The following is a 10,131-nucleotide window of genomic DNA, read 5'->3' on the forward strand; positions in this document are numbered from 1 at the left end:
TAAAAATGACCAGATCTGGTTTTCTTTGGTCTTGGGCACAATTTCAGGCCCAAGAGTCTTCAGCCTCAACCTTTTTCCTTTGCGTCTTATGTTTTAAAAAAATGGCTTGTAATGTGGAGTTCATTATATTGCTGGGCCTATTTCTGGGCCAATTAAATCTCTGGGAAGGTCTGACCTTTCGTTCTAAATGGTGGGCTCAATTTCGAGCCCAACCCCATTGACTTTTCGTTAAAACATAAGCGAGTCTGCCGCTGGCTCAATCTTCCTTAAGTAATCAAAGGCTCGTTAATTTATCTCAATGCATATTCGTAATTAGCAAGTTTAGACTGAATCTTGAGTTAGATTAAGCGGGGACCTTATAATTCGCTTTAATTGAACACAATTCTCTTCTTTGAATAAATCGAGATGTGTCATCCAATCACATACCTATGGCCCTCACATTAATAGTATAACTTAGGTATCAAAAATGAATGTTCGTAGTTTGTTTTAGGCACGTTTAATGTATCGTCGTGATTGTGGACACGTTCGCGTGACATAATTACGATTTCAAAAAATATAAAATCGGAGTATGCGTTCGCGCAACTTCAACCAAACTTTCTCAATAATATTAAATTATTATTGATTGTGGACACGTTCGTGTGACATAATTTTTGACACGTCAAACAAATAGGTACACGTACGCATGACCTGTTTTAAGATAATTCCTTAATTAAAGAGGCTAATGCACATAGGTTCTAAAATTGAGTAATTAAACAATTTGATTAAGTCAAATATGATCGAAGTGAGAGTGCTAGAACCACAGAACCCGGGAATACCTAACACCTTCTCTCTGGTTAATAGAATTCCTTACCCGAATTTTTGTGTTCGTAGACCATAAATAAGAGTCAGTTTTCCTCAATTCAGGATTTTAATCCGGTGACTTGGGACACCATAAATTATCCCAAGTGGTGACTCTGAATTTAAATAAATAATCTCGTTTTGATTATTATCACTTTAATTGGAAAAATTCCCCTATATCCCCTTCCGGGGTAGAAAAAAAGGTGTGACACTTGGAAGACCGAGCGGGAGATACGAAGCAGATATCCACACCTATTTGAGGCATCAAGTATGTTTCTATACTCGTTCGAGGACTAACGTTTGTTTAAGATGGGGAGGATGTAATGATCCAGCCAGTTGTTTCGAGAGTTATAGCCCTGTTCCCCCATTTCTTGCTTCTTTTGTGTTCTTCAGTTGTATTTTGACTTACCGGGTTAGCTGGTTTGGGCTTGGAGTGTTTTTAGAGTAAATTGAGACACTTAGTCTCTTTTATGAAGGCTTAAGTTGGGAAAGTTGACCGGATGTTGATTATGTGTAAATGAACTCGGATTTGAATTTTGATAGCTCCGTTAACTCCGTTAGGTGATTTTACTTAGGAGCGCGTCCAGAATATGATTTGGAGGTCCGTGGTAGAATAAGGCATGAATTGGCAAAAGTTGGAATTTTGGTGTTTTTTGGTCGGCACTGGAAATTTGGATATCGGGGTCGAAATGGAATTCCAGAAGTTGGAGTAGGTTTGGGTTGTCATTTCTGACTTGTGTGCAAAATTTGAGATCATTCGGACGCGATTTGATAAGTTTTGGCGTTGTTTGTGAATTTTGAAAGTTTAGAAGTTCTTAGGCTTGAATCCGGGGGTAATTTGGCGTTTTGATGTTGTTTTGGGTGATTCGAAGACTCAACTAAGTTCGTACGATGTTATGGGATGTTTGGTATGTTTGGTTGAGGTCCCGAGGGCCTCGGGTTGATTTCGGGTGGTTAACGAAACAAAATTATAGTTTGATGGATTGCTGAAGTGGTCTGGTTCTGGTGTTCTCGCACCTGCGATGGGGAGCCCGCAGGTGCGTACCGCAAAAGCGAAGAGAGGCTTATAGATGTAGGCAGGACTAGTTTGGACTAGAAGCACATGTGCGAGATTTGGACCGCACCTGCGAGACCGCAGATGCAGTATTGGACCGCAGATGCAGATTTTGAGGGAGTAAGTGGGTTCCACACCTACGATGAGAAATCCATAGGTGCGGCATCACAGAAGCGGGATGTGGACCATAGGTGTGGTTCCACTGGGCATAAAGTATATAAGGAAGACTTTGCGAATTTTTGCATTTCCACCATTTTGAAGACGGGTTTTGGAGCTTTTGGAGAGATTTTGAAAGGAGATTTAAGGGGTTTTCAGTGAGGTAAGTGCTTGAGCTCTAGTACTCCTATCTATGCTGTTTTCCCATTATTTTATCAATTAATTAGTGGGCCCGGGGGCTGTGTTTGAGTGAATTTTGGTATTTGGGTCTAATTAAGTAATTTTTCGTGTGGAATTGGTTCTGCGGTCTATATTGATTGCATTTTATTGCTTTTGGCTAGATTCGGGACGTTTGGAGGCTGGTTTGAGAGGAAACTGCATCGAAAAATAAGATTTTGGCTTTATTGAGGTAAGTAACGCTTCCAAACTTGGTTCTGAGGGTTCGAAACCCCGAACTATGTGTTATGTGATTAGTATTGAGGTGTCGCACATGACAAGTGACGGGCATGCGGGCGTGCACTGTGAGAATCGAGACCTGGTTCATTCTATGGCACCTCTTAGTGACTCGTTCTGGCTAATATCTGTGTTTCCATTATGTGATCAAGTATATGAGGTGTAAATCATGCTAGATATCATGTTAGGGCTTTACGTCGATACTGTTAGGACCCGAGTGGTCGTTTCTTGTTGTCATCTCACTAATCTCATTGATATTTTGTACTCGGTCTTATTCATGCATTTCATATCATGTCTCAGTCTTAGTTTTTATTTATTGGCACATCATATCATTGTTCCGGGCTAGTTTTCATAGCATTGTGAGCCCGTGTGTGAGACTGGAGAGTGATGACTGAGTGAGGCCGAGAGCCTAATTATGAGTGACACTTATGTGATCGGGCAGCACGCCGCAGCGGTTATGTTGATGATTATGATATCGCTTGAGTTGTAGGAGCCCCTCCGGAGTCTGTAACACACCCCTAGTGAGCGCATATGCTATTATTGAGGGATGAATTTCCCTGGACATGAATTTGTTCGAAGTATTGATATCTGGAGATGTATTTCTCCACAGGGTTGGATTACCCTTTTCCTGGGTACCGAGTGACTTATAGACAGCGATGCGTATGTTCCAGGATGGATTTCCCTAGGCTGGATGTCCATATGTGATACCGAGTGGTTGAGTATGTATATATATACCTGGAGATGGATTTCTCCTTAGGGTTGAATTACCCTTCTTCCTTGGTATTGGTTGACTTGCAGTTAGTGTTGTATATGTTCCGGGATGGATTTCCTTGGGCCGGATAGCCATATGCAGTATCGAGTGGTTGAGCACTTGAGAGTGGGAGCACATGGTTCATTTCATACATTCTGTGCATTGGCATGTAGAGTTAGCTGAGCTTTATATCTCATATTGTTTAGATCTGTATTTATTTTACTGCTTGAGCTGCATACTTGAACTGATACCATGCCTACTTTTCCTGCACAGTTTATTTCTATTACCTGTTGAGGTTAAGTTCGTCACTACCTTTCAGTCCATAGTTTGGACTTGTTACTTACTGAGTTGGTGTACTCACGTTACCCCATGCACCTTGTGTGCAGATTCAGGTATCTTTAGCCATGGTAGCTATTGTTTATTTACTCAGTAGCGAATTATCGGAGATAGCGAGGTAGCTGTCTGGGGATCACAGTCTTGCTTTTCTCCCTCCTTATTTATCTTCCCTTTAGTGTATTTTGGTTATTCTTAGACTATGTTAGTCTGCTATTTTCAGAACAGTTTGTAGTAGTTGCTCATGACTTAGTGACACCCCGATGTCGGGCTACCTTTTCCACATTTTTGTATTTTGAGTTTAACTCTTTTATGGAATTTCTATTATGAAAAGCTTGAATTAATTTTTATGAAATGTCGAAGTGTTTTTGAAAAGTTTCGACTTGCCTAGTACCATGATAGGCGCCATCACGACAGGGTTAGTATTTGGGTCGTCACAATAACTATGAAACGTAGTCATCAACTTCTCCGAGAGAGTAGAAAAATTGGACCTATTATGGGATATACAATGTAGTACAGACGTATGATCATTACACTTTAACCGAATTATTTTATTCCACCTCTTAGGAAAGAAAAGGAACTTAAATAAAAATATTTAATAGCATGGCAGTACATTTATACAAAACGTCTACCCAAGCACACGCGAGAGAACTATAGTCAGTCAAGTAAAATCCACAAAATAGTTTGACCTATAGACAATATCATTGTAATAAAGTTCAAAACGCCAAAGGAATCATTATCACAAGGCATAAAAGGGGAGGTCATAATTATCTATACAGTAAAATAGACTTTTGACAGAATGAAAAATACATACAAGGTAGAATCGTAACTACATAATACGATCCTAATCGAAATGCATCCATTTGTCCCATACACTAAGGGGATGGTGAGAAGGACAGATATTTGAATGTTCGCTAGGGTTAGCAGGGAGTCTGCTAGATAGACATTATCGAATAGTTATATCCCATAGAGGCTATAGTTAGAAATACCATTATTTTTGGTATAGAAATTCCTATAAAAATGAGAAATGCCCTTCCTTTCAGTGTACTTTGAATAATTTTTTTACGTAATTAAAAATAACTAGGTTTATGATAAAACCTAAAATCGATCACTGATCCAATTTAAGTACCTCTCCAGGATAGACCTTAATAGAAAACTAAAGAGTACCTACAGTAAATGATTGAGCTTAGTAGTTTTTCATATAAAATTATTGACCCTATAGATATATTTATATGGAGAAGGCAAAATTGTTTCAAGCACCGACAAACTAAAAGTGCCCTTTCTTCCAAATAGATGAGGACGAGTTATTCATATTTCATTTTGATGGTCAAAGGTAAATTAAAAGCTAAGCTGTGAGAATTGATCTATCTTTTTCTTCCTTTGCAGCTTGCTCTATAAATTCACTAGCAATATAACAATAAAATACTAGCTATAAAAGTAACTAGTATAATGAGTCAGGGTAGGGTAAATTCAATAATAGACGCATATTGACATTCCAACCTTATTTCTCCTTTCAGGGAGAGTTAATGGGGGTATTTTGGTTGTAGGCAATAAAACCTACTATGCCGCTATGAGCAAGAAGAGTGAAAAGCTAGGTGAAGTAAAAGAGGAAAGGCTCTTCAGCGCGGAAAATTGTATACATTATAATCTATCATATCCTATATAAATTTAAAAGCAAGTATACATTTCGAATGTATAGAAGAAAGAACTATTAGAATGTGTTCTACTAAGAGAACAATAAGTAAGTGTTCCACCTAGCAAGAGTAAAGCAAGAAGCACATATCGATCCATTTTTCCTCTTCTTTTATTATAGCTAATAGAGCTAATCTAAAGTGTAGACCTTAGCTCAATATAGAGAATAGATTACCATATAGCTAAAATGCCTGAGCGAGTATGATCCCAAGAAATCTTCGATCTGTATAAATGCAACATAGAAATATTCCTAACCATAAACGAAAGATTTAGATATGCTAGCTTTATGAGAACAACAAGAATACTAGGATGCAAGGACGGGGCCGAGCTAGAGGACTCTTTATCATCCTCATCGTTCTAACAATCGATTACATCACACAATTAGAGCTACGAATTATTACATTATTCTTGGAAACTAAATTTGCAGCATAATTGGGGGTGTCGAGCTTGGCTCAATATTGGGATAGAAGGAGGCTCTAAATTCCTAGGCTATTCTCTAGGCTAAGTTAACAAAGCTATACCGAGATTCACAACTGATTTTCTCTAAAAAGTGTAAGAATTAGATGCGAGAAAGTCATGCATTCATAACAAGGTTTTGATTCTGGGATCTAGAAATAAAGTTCCAAACATTATTGGTTTTCTACCATTAACACGGAATATACACCCGTCTTTGGTGATATGTACCTCAAAAGATGGCTTAAAGAAGAACATTAAAGTTGTATTGAGTGAATGAAAATAATAATCTGAATATGAGTTAATACTAGACAACTAGAGAGAGAGAGAAGAAGAAGAAGGCCAAATCAGGTTGGAATTATTACGGAACTTACCGATAGTTAAACCATAAACAGAGAAACTAAAATAGAAATGCAAAAGGAACAGTAAGATAAAATATGATGAAATTGATTTCATCTCATTCATAGCTCACATACTTGCTAAATATTATAATTTATAGAGTAGATAAAGATATCTCGATTTTGACCAACATAATGAAGTGGATGTATGTGGTAAAATTGATTAGTGACAGTTGGACAAATGATGAGTTGACACGTAGAAATTAAGACAGGTAATATGTGAATCAGCAAATAGTTGGCGTCGGATGCAAGCATGTGAATGACGAGCGCAAAACACACACTTAAATATACTCACTAGTCGAATATAGTAAAATATAATATCGTATCTATAGAGATTAAAATTAAACAGTATTATCATAGTTTGTAGCTAGATTGCTATCAAGATGATCAACAATTTAGATTTGTGTGATTAAAACTAAAATTAACAAAGAGTCTAAACTATTGGTTAATGACAATCGACGCAAGTAATGAGAAAAGAAGGTTATCAATGAGAGAAGAATAGGGTTTTGATAGGATAGGTGCAAGATAATTATTATGGATCTAACTCTAGATAATTCACTTCTAATGTTCCAGCAAGTCTCTCGAATTCACTTGATTATTAGTTCAAACATTTAGTAGAAACTCCTCTCTTGATTAAGTCTCAACCTCACAAGATGAACTAAGTTAAGCTCGGTGAAGATATGCAAGAATTCGTAGTGGATTGGTCGTTAGGAGAACTTCTCTCGATTATCCTCCTAACTAGGTTTAATAAACAATTAAACTAACCTCTTTCGATTACTAAGAAGAATTAATGAATTCAACTAACAAAATAGAATGCAAGAATATCACAAGTTATGCCTCTCTCGATTACATTAAGAATTGGATATATATGCAATGATTAAAACATCTAAAACGATTGAATACATAAAACTAGAGTATAATCCACAAACAAATATATATATATATATATATATATACATATATATATATATATACCAAATCCATCAAACCCTAAAGATAACTACTCCATAGACATAGAGTAATTCATCACAAATATGTATAAGTTAACGGAAAGCATAAAACGATCAAAACCCTAGTTTTGAGTGAGGATTGAATGATTGAATCTTTGTGATTTTGCTTCTCCACCTCCTCCTTAGCCTCCTTAGGTCTTAGATGTGTCAAAATTCAAGAAAATACCATTTTTCCATGTATATATGCCAAGTAGGGTCGAGCCCAAATGAAAATACCTTCTCCTACGCGAAATGGGACACTTTTCGGAGTTGGACGTGCGCGGTCGTGCACCTGGGAGTGTGCTCGCGCACTTTGGAAAGTTTTTGCCCTACTTGCACGCCCAGTGCGTGCTCGCGCACCTAGATGGCAACCTGCTCAATTCTTTGTTTCTCTCGTTAAGTGCACCATTGTCTGTTGATCCCCGAACACGATCCCAACTTAATCCTTGGGCTTTTACTCGGACATCAAAGCTCCAGAATAGCTTGAATTCATTCCATAACATCTACATGGCTCAGAATCACTACTACAAGGAATAAAATACACAATTAGTGCAAAACACTACCGATTAAAGCTCAAACTCAATTAAAGTGCAGTAAATTAGAGTGCAAAAATGAACTTAAACACAAGATTATAGCCTATCATCAACACCTCACACTTAAACCATTGTTCGTCCTCGAGCAATCAAACTACACTTCATAAAGACACGACCTTATTAAACAACTCTCCTAACTCATCACACCAAGAACATTTAAAATAGACTAAGCACAATAGTGTAACATCTTCGCATCAAGAATTGCCTCAAAAGCACCATGCATTATTTATAATCTGCTCACTTACTCTAACATAAAGGTCAACGACATTACCTTTCCTTCATGAATCAAGCGCCCTCACACAACAAAAAAGAGTAGTTCCTCACACAATAAAATTTAAGAATAATTAAGAAATCAAGATAGAAAGAATTTGCTCACTATCAAAAACAACATTCATATGCCACAAAAGATGACCCATAGGCTTGCCTGTAGTGTACTACTCTACTAATTGAGCTCATTCAGTCAAGGATCAAGTAGGACTTTAGTAGGTTGTAATGCAGGCTGCGGGATGGGTAGGATACATTTAGCTATAAAAGTGACTACATCTCCCTAAGCACTTTAATATATACATACATACATACATACATACATACATACATACATACATACATACATACATACTTACACACACATGGCACATAACTCACTCAGGATTGGACTCATCAAGACACTCTAGTCAAAGAAGTTAAGCAAAGTTAATATCATACAATTTAAGGTGCTTATACAAGAGTCAAAAACTGAGAATAAGCGTCACAACCAAAGCACTCACTACTCTCAAGGCATAACAATGTCAAGAGATATTGCTTCCATTCAAATCATAACACAAGGTTTCCTACTTTTAACAAAAATATAAACTAACTACACCTGATTCAAACAAAACCCTTGGAAAAAAAAACCGCAGCCCAAAGAAAAACCAAAGATGAATTAATACACTAGCTAACAAAAGAAAATCTTTTTGTCTTTTTCTTTCGACTTTAATCCCTCAAAAAACCTGTCAATATGATATCCATCATCGGGAAAAGTTGAAAATTTTAAAAAATTTATGTTTTTTCAATTCTTTTTTAATCTCTAGCTATTAAAAAGCAAAACTAAAACTAATATACATACATACAACATATCCCCCACCCCACACTTTAAGTTATGGCATATGCCCACGACACACAATTAAAAAGTATAAGATAGAGAAAACTTCCCTGAATCTCTAGTCACGGTCTGAATCAACGTCGGGCTCCATTCTTTGCGCTCGAACTAGTGCACGCATCCATGCAGACAACTTCAATTCTTTGTTTCTCTAGTTAAGTGCACCACTGTCCATTGATCCCCAAACATAATCTCAACTTAATCCTTGGGCTTTTACTCAGACTTCAAAGCTCCAGAATAGCTTGAATTCATTCCATAACATCAACATATCTCGGAATCACTCATATAAGGTATAAAATACACAATTGGTGCATAATACTAATGATTAAAGCTCAAACTCAATTAAAGTGCAATAAGTGACTAAAACATAAGATTATAGGCTACCATCAATGACTGATACTCTACGAATCCCAAAGGCATAAGAACCGATAACAAAGATTTGAAGGGATGGCATTAGACAAGAGCAACTGTTATAAAGAATCTTTGTATTAATAGCCAACCATTATGCAGCCATCAATGGTGATTTTATTCTCATTCAAAATGATCTTGATTTGGGTATCTTGTCTCCCTCAATAGAGCTATAAAGAGGAGAATTAATATCCATTTTAGGACACAAAAACTCATCGGTATACAAAGACTATAATTTACTCTCATATTATAAAATTATTCTCTTTTTTTGTTCTTAATTTTGTCCATATCACTGCTTCTGGTAAGGCTTATCATACAACCATGCTTGTATTTATTTAAGTTATTTTTACATTCTTGATTTTATTCTTATTTATTTTATATTTTTGGATCATGTTAATTCACGTGTCTATAAACCACATTACAAATTCAACTCTATCATTTTATGGGTAAAGAGTTTTGCACCCGCATAGACAATTATGTAATTTGATCCACTCATCTATTAATAACAAATTTTGATTCCTTTCTTAGCAAAAGAAAAATCAGATATGGCAGCTAACGATGTCAATAATTCCTATAATGTTGGAACACACAACTAACGTGAAGATGCGTTCCAACGTGATGATTCAACTAGAAAAACCCACAATGAAGGAGATGAAACAACTCCAGTTCGTGAAAGTCAAAATCCTTGGTATGTAAAGAGTCCAACTCTTGATGATGCAGATAACGAACATGTTGTTGAAACGGTCAAAATTTTGAGAGAGCAACAAAGAGAAATTATGGATCACCTCTCAAGGTAAGACCAGGTGATGACAGAATTGAAGCATGCGCTATTGGTTTCTTCTAATAACTCTAATAGAGGAGCTCGTATTCCTCCCA

Source organism: Nicotiana sylvestris, chromosome 6 (genome assembly GCF_000393655.2).
Source record: "Nicotiana sylvestris chromosome 6, ASM39365v2, whole genome shotgun sequence".
Lineage (NCBI taxonomy): Eukaryota > Viridiplantae > Streptophyta > Magnoliopsida > Solanales > Solanaceae > Nicotiana > Nicotiana sylvestris.